At 37.9% G+C, this 20,212-nt stretch overlaps 1 protein-coding gene and 1 pseudogene across 7 annotated transcripts in view; both read right to left on the bottom strand.

Annotated features, from left to right (window-relative positions):
• Window positions 1-20,212, bottom strand: part of VEPH1 (ventricular zone expressed PH domain containing 1) — a 144,388-nt gene that overhangs the window by 107,799 nt on the left and 16,377 nt on the right. The window lies entirely within an intron of this gene.
• LOC309628990 (THAP domain-containing protein 7 pseudogene) lies at window positions 637-4,841 on the bottom strand (annotated as a pseudogene). Its single transcript has 2 exons — window positions 4,825-4,841; window positions 637-2,240 (listed from the first exon to the last, which is right to left on the bottom strand). The product of its transcript is annotated as a THAP domain-containing protein 7 pseudogene (transcript).

The raw sequence follows: 20,212 nt of genomic DNA, 5'->3' as shown, positions 1-20,212 counted from the left end.
TACACACAATCCTTGCCACACAGTCCCCACTGGTGGGTTCCAGTCCGTGGTCTCCCGGAGCTGAGGCCTGGCCATGCCACCAGAGGCCTCAGGATCAGTCAGTCTTGCCTGGTTCTCTGTTCATGCCAGCAGCTCCCCACCCCTACCTGGGGTGCCCCCGCCAGGTAGCTGGAGGGCCGGTGGGAGGAATGCAGGCCGACTTCTGGCCTCTCCCCGCCGGAGGGGAGCCCTGGGGGGCTGGAGCCGGCTCTCCCGGCTCCTCTGTGGCTGCTGCCTTGCTCCTGGGCTGCACTGTAGGCTCCTGCCTGAGCCGGGAAAGCGAGGGCAGGCCACCCCACCGGGTCCTTCCCTGTCCCGGCAGAAGGTGCTGAGCGTCCAGCCCGGTGCAGAAGGCACCATTCTGCCTCCCTTCTGGGAACAAGCGCCCTTCTGCCCCCGCTGCCAGGAAGCCACTTTAGGGAAAGATGGTCTACCTTCTGGGCCTTAGACTTCGTTTCCTGCCTCTGGTTGTGCCCCGCGTAAATGCAGCACCTGCCACTCCTCAGGCCTTGCTGAAGAGTCCCGGGTGCCGTGTGCAGGTGACCGGGTGGCCCTGAGGCGAGCGAGCGGAGTTCACCTGCAGCCACCTGCAAGCTAGCAGCCGGCGGCGGTGCAAGACGCGCCTCAGCTGGCCTTAGAGTTCGGGCTCGGGAACCACCTGTGAACCCTGCTCTGCGTCCGCCTCCTGTAATGGCCGTTCGACTCTCCCAGGCATAATGTGAATCAATGAAGTTGCACTCGGAGGGCCCCCAAAAGCAAATTTCACAACACTGTGTGGCCATTTCCAGGACTAGAAAGAATTCAGCGGTGCTCTTGGGGCCGTTGTGGCCGAGGCCCAAGAGGCAGAGGTCACGTGTGCTGTACGTCACCTCACACACTTACCTGATGACCACAGGTGCGGGGAGGCCTTCCACATTCCGGTTGAACTGAAGGAAAATGAGGACACAGGTCGAGGCCAGGACGGCTGCCCACGTGCCGGTCTCTCTGCTCCCCACATGCCTCATCCCAGCCCTCCAGGGACCAGAAAGGTCATTGTAGGCCCCTCACTACTTGCCAAGCATAGCAGCCTCAGGAGGTCAGTAATCGTCACTCTTGTGTTTTTCCGATGAGACAGGCCTGGTGGTGAGTGGGGGGCTGAGCCAGAGAGCAGGGCTTCCTTCTAGAATCCCATTTATTTTGGCATCTGGCAGGTCAGGTCCCTCTCCAGGAGGATTCTGAGTTTGGCAGAGGCCGGAGCTCTGACGGCAGCCCCTCGCTCAGGCCATGCTGCGGCTCAGCTGCAAGGCAAAGTCCTGCGCATGCTCCTGCGGAGTCCGGCGGGCATCCGCCTGGGCCCTCTTCTCCCGCGCCGCCCCTGCTGCGGCTTGGTCAGCCTCCGCTGCCGCCGCTTGCAGGCCTGCAGCTGGCGCTGGGCCTTGTCCAGGGCGTCAGGTGCGGCCTCAGCCCGCCGCTTCCAGAGCAGGCCGCTGCCCACCCGGTCGCTGGGCTCGTTCTGGATGGAGGCTCCGGCGGGTGGCGGGAGGCGCAGCATGCAAGCCGAGGGTGAGGCGGGCCTCGGCTCCAGAGGCGACGGCTGCCGGTTCCCGCTTGGGTGACGGCTGAGTGCTGCAGCCCGCTCCATCTGCCTGGGCACCCAGGGGCCCCAAGAGGTCTGAGAAGGCGCTGCTGAGGCCAGCCTCCAGCCTCTCAGTGGGGGAGGCGGGCAAAGCGGCAGGAGCTGAGGCCTCTTCCGCCGGAAAGCAGGTGACGTCAGGAGGTGGAGGCGGAGAAGTTGGCGTTGTGGGCCCTTGGCCCTCAGAGCAGCGCTTCCTGCGTCGCCGGAGCTGTCTGACTTCAGGAGGTCCAGGTGGGTAACTGTGCCCCTGGGTCCTGGTCGTTGGGCGCAACTTGGAGAAGGACTTAGATATTGTGGGAACTGCTCCCTCCTTCAGCCTGTGATACCCACTGATTCCCACCAGTTCAAAGCAGTTCTCCTCAAAGTGTTTGAAGAAGTAGATCTACTCGGATGTCGGGTCCCACAGGCCCTGGCCACTGGGGTCCAGCCGCTGGCAGTTGGCCAGCCACAAGCCTCACCTCTGGTTGTCTTTCTTGGGAAGCCTGTGGAAGGAGATGCCACGGTTGCGCGTCTCGCACGTGTCCCGCGTGCATCTCCCAGCACGGAGCAGTGATGGGACGTGGTCTCACCGTTGCTGCGCCGAAGTCTGGCGAGGTGTGATACCGAGCCGTTTAGCTCGTCTTCTTTTTTAAAAAAATTTATTTATTTTATTTACTTTATTTTTGGCTGCGTTGGGTCTTCGTTGCTGCGGGCAGGCGTTCTGTGGTTGCCGCGAGCGGGGGCTACTCTTTGTTGCGGTGCGCGGGCTTCTCATTGCAGTGGCTTCTCTTGTTGCGGAGCGTGGGCTCTAGGTGCGTGGGCTTCAGTAGTTGTGGCACGTGGGCTCAGTAGTTGTGGTGCACAGGCTTAGTTGTTCCCCAGCATGTGGGATCTTCCCGGACCAGGGCTCGAACCCGTGTCCCCTGCATTGGCAGGCAGATTCTTAACCACTGTGCCACCAGGGAAGCCCTCAAGTCTTCTTAATTGTAATATTTTTTCTGATCATTCTCTTGGGTTTACTAGAAAGATTTCTGTATTGTATCTGTACCTTTTATATACCTCATGGCTTATTGTGTCAGCTAGAATTTCCTAAGCTATTTCACATAAAAAGGATAAAAGAAAGAATGCGGTTTAGTTTCTGGTTTTAGTTCCTGATTTTTGATATATACAATTTTATGGCCAAAAGCAAGAAAATACTGTAAGTGTTTTAAATCATATAGATGCACCACTTTCTATTTTGAAAGTTTAAATATTTGTTTTAATTTTTTTCATGTCCTCTCAGCATCTATAGAGGTAACCAAGCATTTTTTCCATACCTGGCTTATGGATGTGAAGTGTTACGTTATCATATAGTATGAAATTTCCAGATATTAATCCATCACCATATTCCTAGAATGAACACCACTTGGTTTGGTGGACTGTTTATTATATTTTCTTTTACCTTTCTCCTTTGTTGGTGAGTGTATTTTTTATTTTAATGCAGCAGAATTATTACTTGTGACAGAACCTATACAGCAAATAGGTACTTATAGAGCCAAGTCATAGAGAAAAAATGGAATATTATAGGGCAAATAAGTGATGCTGACTTTTCCAAAAATCTCTGCAGCAACAGAAAAACCAAAACCATCCTTAGGGGAGAAAAATAACAGAGAACACCCTTAGGCTAAAATCACTGTCTTTGGCCATAACTGTTCTTGTAAAAAGCAGTTATTTTAATGGCATCATCTTCAAATATGAAGCAGCATCATATTGGTTACTTTATATAATAAAGGGAATATACATAAAATCAGATGAAACAGAACCAATACCATAGACAGAAGGAAGCCTGTATTCCAACTGTAAATGCTAAGATGGTTAATATGATTGCTCCATAACATTTTCTCTAAGCTCTCTGGACTCCAAGAAGAGGAGGAAATTGTGTACTACAGTGCTTCCGGAACATATAATCGTACCTGGTACATAGTTGATGCTCAGTAAAGGTTCACTGTTTTTTTTTTTTTTTAAATTAATTAATTAATTTATTTTTGGCTGTTTTGGGTCTTTGTTTCTGTGCGAGGGCCTTCTCTAGTTGTGGCGAGCGGGGGCCACTCTTCATCGCGGTGCGCGGGCCTCTCACTGTCGCGGCCTCTCTTGTTGCGGAGCACAGGCTCCAGACGCGCAGGCTCAGTAGTTGTGGCGCACGGGCCCAGCTGTTCCGCGGCATGTGGGATCTTCCCAGACCAGGGCTCGAACCCGTGTCCCCTGCATTAGCAGGCAGACTCTCAACCACTGCGCCACCAGGGAAGCCCCTGGTTCATTGGTTTTATTCATTCATTTATTTATTTATTTAATTTATAAAAAATTGAAGTATAGTTGATATATATATCACAATATACAATATTATGTTAGTTTAAGGTGTGTTAGTTTCAGGTGTACAGCATAGTGGTTCAGTATTTCTGCAGATTATGTTCCATTATAGGTTATTATAAGATAATGGGTATAATGCTATATAGTAAATCCTTGTTGCTTATCTGTTTTATATATAGTGATTTATATCTGTTAATCCCATACCCCTGATTTGTCCCTCCCTTCTTCCCTCTCCCCTTTGATATCCACAAGTTTGTTTTCTATGTCTGTGAGTCTGTTTCTGCCTTGTATACATTCATTTGTATTATTTTTTTAGATTCCACATATAAGTGATATCATATAGTATTTGTATTTCTCTGACTTATTTCACTAAGCATAATATTCTCATTGGTTTTAATTGAATAGGAAAGAAGATTTTGTTGGCACTAATTTTCAAAATTTATGTGAAAAAATATATTTATGAATCTTAATTTAAAATTTAATTTAAAAAATAGGAAATAAGAAAAAAGTCTCCCTTTTCCCCTACTCATTACCCTCCCACAAAGAACCAAGTTATTACTTTCTTGTGTATCCTTCCAAAGATTTTATATACATATTCAAGCAAATGTACATATGTACATAGAGAAATATATGATACACATACATACATACACATATATACTCCCCCACTCCTTATTTTACAAACAAATGGTAGCATAATGGACATACACATCTGCATCTTGCTTTCTCACTTCATACTGAATCTTGGAGATCTTTTCAAACTAACATATGAAGAGTTTCGCCATTCACGTTTATGGTAGGATAGTATTCCAATGTAAGGAGGTACCATAGTGTATTTAATTTACCTCTTATTGACGAACATTTAGGCAGTTTCCAATCTTTGGAATTATGAAGAATGTTGCATTGTCTAACCTCATATGCAAGTTACTTCACACTTACAGGAGCATGTGCATAGAACAAATTCCTATAAGTGGAAGTAGATTGGTGTCTCTCCATTACTCTTCTGTTTTATATTTTTTCTTGGTTGTTATTATCACTACTGTGACTACTACTACTGCTACACAGACGAGCTATAGAATCAGCTTGTCTAGTTCAGAAAGAAAATTTCTGATGGTGTTTTTATTAAAATATTTCGATTAATTTAGGGATAACTGACATATTTATGATACTGAGTTTCCTACATAGCATGCCTCTCTACTTTTCAAGTCCACTTTTGTGTCCCTCAGAAAGATTTTAAAGATTTCTTAATCTAGAGTATGCACATTTATTCATGCAGATTATTTATATATCTAGATACTTTATCTTTCTGTTGACATTCTAAATTGGTTCTCCTTGGTGACTATTTCCACTAACTGGTTATTGTTATATAAAATCAACCAATTTCTGAACACTAATTTAATACCCTACCAGTTCACTGAATTCTTTTAATGTTAGAGTGTTTTCAGTTGATCCTCTTGAATTTCCAGATATGTTCTCATGTTATTTGCAGAAGATGGTAATTTTACCTCCTCCTTTTTAAACTTTTTGCTAATTTTATCTTCTTATTAATTGTTTTGGCTAGAATCTCTAGAAAAATGTAAAATAATTACATTATACTAGAAAGTCTTGTACAGTTCCTAACTTTAATGAAAATACTCCTAGAATTTCTCTAGTAAGCATTATGCTGTTTTTTTATAATGTTAAGATATATTTTATAATGTTAAGAAAGTACCAATCTATTCCTATTCTATTGAATTTATCTTTTAATCAAGAATGGATAATGAATTTCATTAAATGCCTTTTTAGAATTTATAGATATATTATTTTTGCCCTTAGATCTATTAATATGATAAATTATAGACACAAATTTCCTAATGTCAGTTATCTTTGCATTCCTGGAATATATCCCATTGCATCCTGGGAAATTAATTTTTTAATGTGCTACTGGGTTTGGTTTATTAATATTTTATTTAATAATTTTGCGTCAATATTTGAGGGTTTTGTCTTTATCTTTGTCAGGTTTCATACCAACTTTGTGACAATTTCATAAAAAGATTTTGGAAGATCTTTCTTATAGCCTTACTTAAATTTTTTTTACTTTCAGGTATTATGGCCCAAGAGAAGTGAATTAAAATTTCCTACAACTAATGTATCTTATCTTTTTTTCCTGATATCTCCTAAAGTTTTCATTTTATGAATATTGTTGCTATATAATTTGATGCATAGACATTCTTAATCTTTATAACTTGTGAACCAAATCCTTTGTCATAAAAATTGTCTTTCTTTGTCTCATTTAATGTTTTTGGCATACGCTTTTCCTTGTCTGATATAAAGATCATGAGTTCTTTCTTTTGGTTTGCATTTTCCTAACATCATTTGCTTATTTTATCCTTATTTTTAACATTTCTTTTACATACTTTTACATTGATTTACATCAAATGAATGGCTGTTAATATAACTTTGTATAAAACAATTTAGTAGTCATTATTCAGTGCTTCTTAATAGCTGAAGATATGCCTAGTATATAGGTTATACAAAAATAAGAAGGTAGTACTTGATCATCATATAATTCCAAATCATTCTGTCTTAAACAGCACTTTTTAAAAATTAATTTTTATTGGAGTATAGTTGATTTACAATGTTGTGTTAGTTTCTGCTGTACAGCAAAGTGAATCAGTTATACATATACATATATCCACTCTTTTTTAAACATAGTGGGGTTACATGCAGAGTTCACAGATCTTCATTTGAGAACAGAGGGCCCTGCTTTAGCAGATATGCAGACAAACTGCTTCTCAGAACTTTCAGCAAAGAGGATTAATTTTGACTCAGTGTTGACTTTCTGTCTCAAAGTGTCATTTCATGTGCTTTATTTGGTAATTTAGCATGGTACAAAAAAATAATAATAAACTCATATTAAGTTTGAATATGTGGTATATGGTTTTGCTGTAAACATCAAAAGAATTTGCTTTAATTTGAATTAATTTTAATATGTACTTTAATCAAGTAAATTATTGTTTTTCATCTTTTTATTTTTACATTTTCTAAATCATTTTATTTAATATATGTCTCTTGTTTGCTAGCTTTTGCCTTGTGATCCTATCTAAAAGTCTTTTTCTTATAACAGACAAGTTTGACCATTTAGATGAAATGATATGATAGATATATTTGATCTTAATATGTCATATTATTTTGTACTATGATTTTGTTTTTTCTTAACTTTTGGAGTTCAGTTATTTTGCTAGGAAGTGACACATCTTGGATTAGACACAAACAAAGCCAGAAGGCACAAATAAGCTGTATGAACAGGTAACCTAGACTCCTGTGTCATCTACTACTATAGAAATGACACCTCCAGGACACAGTCATATGGGAGGTTCCCTTATGATCTGCTGACAGAGTAGGAAAACATCTGAACTTGGACTACTGATGGTTAGCTCAGTATGTGGACGGAAGTCAAAATTTAACTGTTGTTACAGTGTAGACCTACTTAGAAGTAGACCTTGAATGACAACAATAAGAGAAAATTCTCCCAATGGACAGAACTTCAGGCTGTGCACTTGGTCCTTAACTTTGTATGGAAAAAGGAATGTACAGGTAAGAGCTAAGAATCATGAGTGGTGGCAGATGGCCTGGCTGAATGGCCAAGGGCCTGGAAGAAGGAAGATTGAGAGATCAGAGATAAGGAACTCTGAGTAAGAAACATGTGGTTCGATACATGGAATTTGGCACAAAGTGTAGATATCTTTTTTATCCTATTTTAATGCCCATGAGAGCATTAACCACAGAAGAGGCACTAAAAAAACAAGTGGATAGAATGGCTTAGATGACATCAGCTTTATCATAGCCACTACAGTGTGATCCAATGGGTGCATGAATGGAGTAGCATTGGGATATAAGCTAGGCATCACCCACCAGCATAAGCTCCTATTCACCAAGGTTGATCTTGTTATTATTGTCATTGCCTAAGTGTGCAATCTGCTGGCAACAGAGGTCAATGCTGAGCCCCCAAAATGGCACTGTCCCTCAAGGAAACCAATCAATCATTTGATGGCAGTTTTTTTACTTTAGGTCTTTCCACTCTGGAAAAGACATCAATACCTATTGAATAGATGTAATCAGAGTTTGAGTTTGCCTTGCCTGTCCCCAGGTCTTAAGCCTCAACTACTGTTTAAGGGGTCACAGAGTATGTGATCTGCTGACACAGGATCCCACAAAACATTGTATCTGACCAAAGAACCACTTTACAGCAAGGAGGTTCAGCAGTCGGCACATGATCATGGGATTCTATCACTTGTTCTTATCACATACCACCTGAAACTGCTGGACTAATAGATCAATAGAATAGGCTTTTGAAGGAGCAACTCAGCCAAATACTCTATATGAATGGGCCACCATTCTCCAATAAGCAATATATATACATACATACATGCTAAAATAATGACCATTGCCTGGTGTTGAATTCACTATGGGTAGAATACACGAGCCTGGGAACCCAGTCACTCCAGGTTCCCGAGTCAAGAGACCAGCAGAAAACAAAAAGAGCTGCCATCCTGGCAAGGGTAATTGGCCACAGCATTAGGAGGAGGTTGGCTGCTGTTACACAGTGGGGCATCTGTAGGCACTCCCTTGCCCAATTTTGATGTAAATGGACAATGGAGTAGTCGCAGCCTAAGAAGGGCATGGAGACCAGGGTCTCAGATCCCTCAGGAAAAAGCATCTGAGTCACCCAACTAAGAAGCAACTTAAATCAGCAGAGGTGCTAGCTGAAGGTGAGGAGAATCTAGACTAGGTGGTAGAGGAGGAAGACTGTATCAGCTTTCTTGTTGCTGCTGTAATGAATTATCACATATTTAGAGGCTCAAGAATTTGTGTTGACAAATTAATTTTCTTACAGTTCTGGAGGTAAAAAGTTGAAAATGAATCTCATTGGGCTAAAGCACGGATAGTTCATCTGGAGGCTCTGAGGGGAGAATCCAATTCATTTTCTTTTCTAGCTTCTACAAGTTATGTGCATTCCTTGACTCATGGCCTCCATGAGCCTCCATCTTCAAAGTACATCACTCCAACCTCACTTCCATCATTCCATCTCCTTCTTCTGCCTCTGACTTTCTTGCCTGCCTACTGCAAGGATCCTTGTGATTATACCAAGCCCACCCAGATAATAGAGAACAATCTCCCCATGTCAAGATCCTGAACTATATTACATCTGAAAAATCCCTTTTGCCATGTAAGATAAAATCCATAGGTTCTGGAGTTCAAGATGTGGACATCTTTGGGGAACCATTATTCAGCCTACCACTGAGACGATGAGTACCAGTTGCAGCACTGATACCAGCTGGAGTGGTAGAGATTAATCAGCACCTCCGAGAAGCTGTTTCCGTATGGGAAGAAATTATTATATAAAGCAAATAGATTCACATGGTGCCAGGGATAGACTGTGGTGGAGACTATGCTACACGGCCAAATCCCCTGCCAGGAAAAAGACACTCATTTTCTCAGCTGGTTCATAGCCAAGCCTGCCTGCCAAAACTGTCCTTGGTCAAAGGAAATGGCCTCACCCAAGATTTTGTTTCTCTCTTGGAGCAGTCATTTTAAATTGGGTCCCTGGAACCCAGTTACCACAGAACTTATATAGATGACATTGAGAAATGTAGTAAACCATGCCTAAACAATCATTTAACAACAAATAGCAAAGAGATTTTCATTTGAATGAAACAAGCCTCAGTAAAAGTTGAAGGTGCAAATCAATGAAAGCACATGGCATATATATGTGTCTTGGTTCATGAACACAAAGGTTCAATAACTTCCATGCTAAGAGAGTACTGAATTATTAGGAAATTTTGAAAAACGTGCCTTGGAATGAGGCTGTAGTGAACAGAATAGTGTCAGTGAGGTTGTTGACCCAAAGGCATATATTCGAAGATTTCTAACTAGCAAAGTTGAGCAGCTGTCTATAAGGATAAATCACTTCACACTGGTCGTAAATTCAGCTGATATGTTAATATATTAGGTATAGGTGTGTCAGTTAGGAACCTTCTTATTACTGTGAACCTCTTGAAGCTAATAATTTCTTATTTCATACCACTTCACTAAAAATAAAGAAATTTTTCAACTGGAAATTTTATATATTCAAATTCCTATGTATGACATGAAGAAAAATTTATTCTCTAAAAAGGAGATTTCCTCCAGTAAAGGGAAAAAACTGAATTAGTAGTTAACTGCTTCCTTCAGCAGATATTCAAAAAGACAAAGCAAAACAAACAAACAAAAACAAAAAACAAAAAAAACCAACCTTTTTAATTCTTTTAATGATGTAATTGAATAGTTTAAAGCTTTTTGGTGAAGAATCAGCTTTGAAGTTAGGGTTTTCCTTATTCACATTCCAGGAAACACCCTGTTCTTATGAAATATATATGTGTTCATATGTATGTGTTTATGCTTGAGCACAACATTGGGTTAGTACCCATGCATATTAAAATGAATATCTTCCAAGGACCAGATCTATTTAATAGCAAACCCATCAAGTTGAGTTTAGAGATTCATTCTCACAGTGACCTGGTCATTGTCACTTTTAAAGTAATTTATCCTAAAGTGGTGGGCATGTCAAAATGGAGGAGTAGGACAATGAAAGAGCCACGCATTGTGCTGCTCCAGGTCTAGTTATCAGGATGGATCACTCTCACTCAGCCATAGACACTACACCTCCACATCAACATCCATTAACCTTTCAGTCACCCTTTTCTATGCTGCAAGCAGTCTTCAAGGAATGGCCCACTGGCAAAAGGGAATGTGGAACCTCTGAAATAAAATGGTTGGTGGTGGGAAGAGTGGATTTGGCATGAAAGTAGAAGCATGAAAGAGTGGATTTTGGCATGAAAGTAGAAAGAGAGAAGAAGGGAGACATCTTATGGCAAAGGATGGACCATTTCTCTTCCCCTTTAGAGACAGTATAACATAGTGGTTACGAGCATGGGCTCTTGGGTCAGACTGCCCAAGCTCAAAGCTATGTTCTGGTCTTATCAGCTCCGCAATCTTGGGCAATCACTTCTCTCTCTATAACTCAGTTGCCTAATCTTTAAAATTGGAATATTATTAATATTTACCTCCTATAGTCATAGTTGTGAGGATTAAATGAGCTAACATACAGGGAAAGGATTTACAACAGTGTGTGGCACATAGTAAGTACAGATAAAGGTTAGCTATTACTGTTTATTATTTCTCTTAAGGATACCAGAACCCTAAAAGCCAGCCTTGGGTTTATAGCTTACAGAGAATTACAGATATTGCCTTCTATGGTTACAATTTTTATACATTTATTCCACAACCACTAAATAACATACAGCACAAAAAAGATGACATAGTTACTCCTCGGTTATAGTCACATTCTACATTGGCATCCATACTGATAATCCTTTATATTTGTATCACTCTTTTCACTTTAAAAACCACACCTATATGCATACCTCATTTATTTTACCATTCCAAGAATCTCCAAAGTCAAGACACTAACACTAACAACAACAACAAAACCAAAAGCTGTCCCAGAGATGATAATATCACTGGGGTTCCCAGCAGAAGCAAGTATAAAACTACTTTGAGGGATAAAACACTCAACCCTCAAGCAATTCAGTATTCACACAAGTAAAATCCTTATTTAAACACAACTAAAAATTTCATATTTATAAAACACTCAAGGAAATAAGAGACTGAGTCTCTAATAAGCAGATTAGATACTCAAAAATTTTAAGTAATAGAATTATTGATCTCAAATTATGCAATTATATGTTCAAAATGATTCAGTGTATAAAGGAAAATTATTTTTATGAACAAAGACCAAGTCACTTTAAAAAGGACCTGAAAGATGTCAAAAAGAACCGAATGAAACTTAGAATGGAAACCAGATGAAACTTGGATGGCAACCAAATTCCAACCCCCAAAGACTCAATGGATTGGAATATAGAGCTGAGGAAACGAAAAAACAAAGTATCACATAGAGATGGAAAATGTAAAAGATGAAGAGACATAGAGTTACAAAACATTTTTTTCCTGCGATGAGAACCTTTAAGATCTACTCTCTCAGTAGCTTTCAAATATGCAATACAGTGTTATTAACTGTCATCACAGGGGAAAAATTTGTAACTTTGATGGTGATGGATGTTAACTAGGCCTATTGTGGTGACCATTTTGCAATACATACAAATATCAAATCATTATGTTGTATACCTGAAACTAACATAATGTTATATGTCAGTTATACCACAATTAAAAAGAAAGACATGGATAAAATAGCATAGAATATAAAGGATATGAGGGCAATGCTTTTTGTCTGCTTTGTTTACCATTATATTCCCAATATCTAAAAACATTGCTGGAAGATAGTAGGTACTCAAAACATATTTGTGGAATGCATAAATAAGTAAATAAATAGGATTTCCAGAAGGAGAGATTAGATGGAAAAGGCAATATTTGATATAATATTTAAGAACTTTCCAAGTTTGATAAAAGGCATAAAACTCAAAATCACAAAACACAATGAGGGTTAAGTAGAAATACACAAATAAAACCACATCTAGACACATAATAGTGAAAATGTATAACACCAAAGACACAGAGAAAATATTAAAATAGAAAAAAGTAGATTATGTACAAAGGAATGACAAACTGACGGCAGATTTCACAACAGCAATAGTATAGATTACTGAGGAATAAAAAGACTACAAATCTAGAAATCTATATCCAGGTAATTATTCAAAATTAAGGGCAAAATAAAGACAAAAAGTCTGAAAAACAGAAAAACAAACATTGAGAGGGTTTATTACTAACAGGCCTTCACTGAAGGGGCTTTAAAATGCATACTTCAGAAAGTAGGAATTTGGATTCAAAAGGAAAAAAAAAAAGAGGAAGAGAATAAAAAAAAAAAGAATGGTGAGAAAAGAAACAGTATCTTAGGTACTCAAAGTAAGCATTGGCTGAATTTAAAAAAACAAATCAGTAATTTTAAAGAATAGTTTTGAGGGCATTAAACAAGGTAGAATAAAAGTACTGCTTAAGAATATGTAAGATGAGTATTAAAGTATTCCAACTTCCTTGTGGTAATAGGAGGAGAATAGAGCCACTGCATAACTTTAGACAAATTCATTATAATTTATCAAATGTAAGAAGATGTCAATTATAAGACCTACCATTATGAAGAAAGAGAAAAATGTGCCATTTAATTGTGAGTTACATCATGCCTCAAAGAAAATCTTATGCACGACATGAATTCATTTCTTTGAAATTTCTTTCATCTATTCTAAGGGAATTGCCTGTTTCTTCTGCTTTCAGTTGCACTACTTACTGTATTTTAATAGGCAATCTTTTACAAATACCTCAATAATAAAAAGGTGTTTTTATTTTGTTTTGTTTTAGTTTCCATAAAGTTCTCGGTTACTGTTTTGCAAGAAAAGATGGAATTTCTATCTTGCCCCCAGTGATGAATATTTCATTCACTAATACAAAATTTATACCCTGGTCCTCTCTTTCCATGCCTTTCTGCATTGCTAATAAGTTTTTGTTTCAGTGCCACATTATATTTAGAAGTTTTGAAACATTTTAAATGTATATTTAACTCAATATTGGTAATAATAATGCACATAAGTCAGTTGGAATGTTAACAATATGCAAAGCTATGATAAGTTCATGCATACGTGGGCAATGACAACTATATTATGCCTATTGCCTGGCCCATAGCAACTGTCAGATTGCAATAAATTATAAAATGTATACTTGTTTCAGAGATATAGATATGTGAAAAGTATCTTAGAATTGATGAAATATAGTGACTATGTTTGCTAAAATTTTAAAGGTAACTACTAAGAGTCTAGAAATAGAAATTTTAAATTTTTAAACACTTCTCTTAGCAATTGGCAGTCCAAGCAAAAACAATTTTATTGAGGCTATAGAAAATTTGAACAACATAATTAACAAGAATTCTTTAATTGACAAGCTTAATGTCTTATGCTCAATGATTAGAAAATATGCATTCTTCTTGGGCACATATGAAACATGTAAAGAGGCAGGCAGTATAGTGTGGTGCTAAGAACAGTTTCTGAAGCCAGACTCTCTGAACTTGATTCTTGGCTCTACAATTTACTAGCTATATAATCTTGGACAAGTGAAATTATTAAACTCTCTGTGTCTCAGTTTCCTCATCTATAAAATGGGGATAATATTAGTATATTTATCTCAAAAGTTTAGAAAGGAATAAGCATATTAACTTGTAATAAGCTCTTAGAACAGTTCCTGGAACAAAGCAACTGCTACATAAGCATTAGCTATTACTATGTACACAAATTAGCCATAAGCTATGCTACAAAGCAAGTCAACCATTTCCAAACAATTGGTATCATGCAGTTAACATTCTCTGACTACAATGCAGTTAAATTTTAACTCAACAAGATTACAAATATTCTTTGGGACATTAAAGAACAACCTTCTAACTTACTTATGATTCAAAGAGGAAATCACAATCAATAAAGTATTTAGAATTCATAATGAAAATACTATGTCTCAGAAACTTGTAGGATGAAGCTAAGTGGTACTTAGCAAGAAATCTATCATCTTAAGTGCTTATATTAAAAAATAAGAAAGTAAAAAAAGCAATAAACTAATCATACAACTGAGGAGATAAGTTAAAAAAAAAAAAAAGCAGAATACAACCAGAGAAAGAACAAAGAGGAAAATCATAAACCTTAAAAAAGAAATTAATAGAAAGAAAGATCCTATATAGATGCTAAAAGCTTTAAAAAAAGATAAAACTCTAAAAATATTGATAAAAGAAAATATCAGTGAAAAAGAGCATTTAAATACAGATGCAGCAGAACACACACACACACACACAAAATAATGCAAACATTTTTATGCCAATCAATTTGAAAACTCCGATAAGATGTACAATTTCCTAGAAATTATATTTTACCAAAAGTGACTAAAGCAAAAATCCTTCCATTTTCTTCAAAGAAATTGAATCAGTACCTCAAAAATCTACCCCAGAAAACCAACCAAACAAACTCATGGTGCCCCGAGGGTGTTCTGTGAGATCAAGGAATAGATCATCACCACCTTATAAAACTGTTGTATATAATAGAAATGTGGAGATATTTCCCAACTCATTTTATGAGACTAGTATTTATACTTTGATACCAAAGCCAGGTAAAATTAGTAGAAGAAAGGATAATTATAGGCCAAGCTTACAGTTCCAAAACTCCTTTAAAAATATGAAACCAAATCAGGAAATGTATTAAAATAAATGTAAAATTTTATTTTATCCCAGGAGTGCAACAATGGCTTTATAGTTTAAAAATCTATTACTGCAGTTCACCACATTAACAGATTAAAAGGGAAAATTGGATTATCTAGAAAGAGCAGAAAAAGCAGTTGATAAACTTTAACAGTTCTTAGAAAAATACGAATAAAAGGGAACCTCCTTAATCTGACAAAAGGTATTAACCAAAAGCCTGGAGCAAACGTTATACTTACATTGCAAAGTCAGAAAGCTTCCTTTAAAGAAGGAAAAAAGTATATAGGCTATTCCTATTCTATTCAACATTTTTCTCTAGAGCTAGTCAGGACAAGGAGACAGAGAAATCAAATAAAAGGCATAAGAATTGAGAAGAAAGAAACAAAACCATCATTACTTTAAGATAATGATTGTATATATAAAAAATTCCAAAGAATGTGCTTCTCTTTTCTTAAAAAAATCCTTTCTTGGACTCCCTAATTCTTTCTAATTACCACTCCATTTCGCTGTTCCTCTTGGTAGGAAAATGCCCAGAGTTGTCACGGCTCATTTTCTCCAAATCTCCTCCCATTCTGTCTTAAACTCCAATCCAGTTTTCACTCCTCTCTACCCAATGATACTGTTTTTGTCAAGTCACAATGACCTTCATGTGCTGGAATAATGGTCAGTTCTCAGTCCTCATCTCACTTGACCTATGAGCAGCATTTGACATCGCTCTGTCCTTGATAGTGTCCACTTGGCTCTCAGGACATCATGCTCTTCTGACTTTCTTCCTCTTTCACTGGACCTTTCTCTCAGTCTACTTTACTCGTCCTCCTTCATCATCTTTTTGATCTTTGTGCGCTGGACTCAGCCTTTGGACTTTCTTCTTCTCTGTCTACACTCACTCCCTTGGTGATCCCATCAAATCTCAAGGCTGCTGAGTTCCAAAATTAAAATGTCCAGCCCAGACTTCTCTCCTCAACTCCAGACTCATATATCCAACTATCTACACTATATCTCTGCTCAGATGTCTGACAGCTCAGACTTTACGTGTCCAAAGAACTCTTGATCCCTTTCTACCTCTCCCCCAAATCTGTTCCTCCCAGTCTTCTCCATTTTTCTTAACAACAATTTTATCATTCTAGTTTTTGAGACCAAAAATCTTCGAGTCCTTTCTCTCTCTCTTTTTACATGCCGTACCCATATCAACGAATCTTGTTTGTACCACTTTCAAAATATATCCAGGATCTGAACACTTCTTATCACCTCTATTGCTCCAAGAGTCTCTGTTGTTTCTTATATCTGGATTATTGCAGAAGCATGTTAATTGGCCGCCCTGTTTCCACTTTTGCCTTTTTGCAGACTCTTTTCAAAACAGGAAAAGGAAAGTCAGATCATGTTACTTCTCTGGTCAGAACTCTCCAACTCTCTGCCCAAGGACCTATGTGATCCAGCCTGCCCTTTCCTTCTGACCCGATCTCCTATGATCTTTCCACTTTGCTCCCTCTGCTGCAAGCACACTGACCTCCTTGCTGTTCCTCAAAAACTCTAGGCTGCCCTCAACTTAAGGACCTTTGTACTTGATGGTTCCTCTACCTGAAATGATTTCCTGCAGGTAGCCACAGGTAATGCTCCCTCATTTCCTTCAAGTTTTGCTTTAATGTCAGCTTCTTAGTATGGCCTGCCTTGTCTGCTCTACTTAAAATTTCAAACCTCCAATTTTATGTCCCCATTCTGTTTTATTTTTCTACATAGCACTTATCCTCTTCTACTATACTACATATTTTCCTTATTTCTTTTATTTTCTGCCTCACCCAATTAAATGCATGAAGGCAGAGTTTTTTGGTGTTTTTTTTTTTTTTGGTCTATTTTGCTTACTCCTATGTCCTCAGCATAGAAGTGTCTGGAACGTAGTAGGTATCTAATAAATATTTGTTGAATAAATGGAAAAAATTTATAAGCAATAAGAGAGTTGAAGGAGTTTACTGGACATGATATTACTATACAAGTGTCATTTATGCTATTATCACCTCAAAAATAGTTGGAAAATATAATTTTTTAAAAGGGTACCATTTATAACTTCAGCTAAAAACGTAAAATATTTATAAATTTTAAAAAATGTACAACACTCAAGAGCCTTAAGGAAAAAAACTAAAACCTTATTGAAAGATATTGAAGAAGATCTAAATAAATGGACAGATGAACATTATCTACAGATAAGAAAACAGTACCATAAAGATGTTAATTTTCTTCAAATTAATCTATAGATATAATGAAATTCCAATCAAGATACTGACAGAATTATTCATGAAAATTGAGAAGCTTAATACAAAATTATTAAAGAACAGAAATGAATCAAAACAATTTTAAAGAAAGAGTTTGGAGGATACTCATCCTATCGGATATCAAGATGTTACAGTAAAAGGCAAGCTATATTTGGAGTAAGAGACCTGCAACATGCACAAAGTGACAAAGGATTTGTAGAAAAATATACAAAAAAACTCCTTTAACAAGAACAGATTCTTTTTAAACCTCAAGAGAAAAATGGAAAGGAAAAAAAAAAACTCAAACCATAAAGAGGTGCTTTACTGAAAAGAAAACTCAAATGGCAAATAGCAAATAAACATATGAAGAAATGGTCAGACTCCCTAATAATGAGAGGAGTGAGAGTTTAAATAACAATCAGACACTGCTTCACTTAAACTGACACTTTAAAAATCTGATAAAAGCAAGCATTGATCAGGAAATAAAGCCACTGGGACTCTCATACTGTACATGTCTGATGGGAATGTAAATTGGTAAAACCACATTGGAGAGCAATTTGATGGTTTATCAGAAAATTGAAAGTATACAAAACCCCAAAATTAGTTGTTTCACTACAGATTGTGTACACTAGATATGAAGCACATTTGCCAAAATTGTTAATTATAAGAATGTTCGCTGCAGCACTGTTAAAATAGTGAATGTCCATCCAAAAAAAGACTGGATAAATAAATTGTGGCATAGTCATTTGATGGAATACACTATTGCACTGAAAACAAAAGAATTGGAACTACATGTACTGACATAGATAAACCTCAAAAACATAATATTGAGACTTATGACACTATTTATATAAAGTTTAAAAACATGAACTACAGTGCTATAAATCATTTTTGAGCCATGCATATGTAGCAAAGAAATAAAAACACGTATGGATAAATACCACAACAGGATATTGGTTTCCTTAAGAGAGGAAAGGGAGGAGCATTGGGTTAGAGAGACACATGCAGGTGATAACAATTTTATTTAATTTCTTAAATTTGGTGATTTTTGTGTACCTAACATTTTTTTATTGTTAAAAAAATTAAAGAGAACTGGAAGACGGGTAGATCGATTAGGCATGGGTGAGCATCGTGGGAAAGGTGGTGCTGAGAGTATGAGAAGAGGCTGAATGGATAGGGAGAGAGTCTCACCTGGGTAGTCTGGAAAGAGGGAGCCTAGGTAGTCCAGATAATACTTGAAATGAAAAGACAAGTATAAGGTGTATTTGGGAACTTAGAATTTTGAGTGAGAAGTCACTTTCTCAAATCAAGCCTGAGGATAAAATATTTTCCAGCTCTGTTTTAGAGTAACTGATGGAAAAAGAGGGCATGGACTGCAGAGCAGAGTCTAGTAACATTCGATTGTTTTATGAGTCACTTTGGGGGAAGGATTAAAGGCTTGCTTACTGAATCTTCAGATTCTGCAAAGCTGGGAATGATAACTAATATATTGGACAGAATCATGGTTTTTTAAAAGGTATGGACATTCTGGAATGAGGGCCTAAAGATAAGAATATTATTTCAATGGTTAAAATGTGACATTCTATACTTAAACATTTTTTTCAAGTTATCTAATTACAAATCTTGATTTAACCTGAGGGTCTTGGCACATCAAAGGATAAATGTGGCCAATTATGTGATGTTACTATTGAAAAGAAGTTTTAGAAACAGAGTATCTGACTAGAATCAGCAACTGTTCCAAGCAATTGGTTCAAGTATCAGGCAATGATAAATTACAATAATAAATTTAAAAGGTTCCAGGGGAGGGTAACCAAAATTCTGAGAACATAGGCTACAAAGAGGCATCCTCCAAAAATCTGGAAAAAAGATTGCCCTTTGAGGATTAAACAAACAAAAAAAAACCACTTGTATGAGTGGGATTAGCTAACTACAGGGCTAACGCAAGACACTACCTATACATGGGTGACTTTACAGGTAAGTTAAATACAATCTCAGGGAGGTAGGGCTAAAATGTGATTATAATAGAAGAAGAAGACGCCTAATCAGTAATAATATTACTTGTCTAGAGAAAGACAGTAAATAGAGTTGGGGAGAATAGCATGGAACACACAATAATTCTGACGGACGTGAGTTATACTTTTCTTTATAAATCACTAAGTCACCATTATGTTTCAGACTTCTGATAGCATGATTTAAATAGCATTTCTCATGTACTGACAAAATTGAGTTTCCACACCAGAGACTGGTGTAAACTATTCCTGCTACAGGCCCTTCTTGGTCACGGAAAGACATAAGGATATTCAGCTGGGAAGAGAAGCGGAGGTGAGACCTGATACCTATCTGCACATGTTTAAAGTTCTTCTTGTAGGAACAGAGGTTAGATTCTCTTGATTGTTGAGGGCAGATAATAGAACAAAGAATAGTAGAAAGAAAATACATAGACTGCGATTTTACTAGGCCAAAAGGAGGAACACACTAACAATTTGAACTTCCAACAGTGAGACAGCTATCTCTTTGACGGTTAGGATTCTTTGTTCATAAGCAGCAGAAAAAGTTGGGATAACTGTAGCAAAATAAACAAACAAATAAAATAATTAAAAGATATGAGGTGGCTTGCAGATTTGAAGGGAAATTTGTAGTATCTAGCCTTAGAAAGGCAATGACTGAGGCAGCTATAGTCACAGAGGGACAGAAAGCAAGGACTGTTTCTTTGGGACACCATCATCA

The sequence above is a fragment of the Balaenoptera borealis genome (genome assembly GCF_965194805.1).
Source record: "Balaenoptera borealis genome assembly, chromosome: 5".
Taxonomy (NCBI): Eukaryota; Metazoa; Chordata; class Mammalia; order Artiodactyla; family Balaenopteridae; genus Balaenoptera; species Balaenoptera borealis.
The sequence above is the reverse complement of the archived record's forward strand: the minus strand, read 5'-3'. Positions and strand labels throughout refer to the sequence as shown.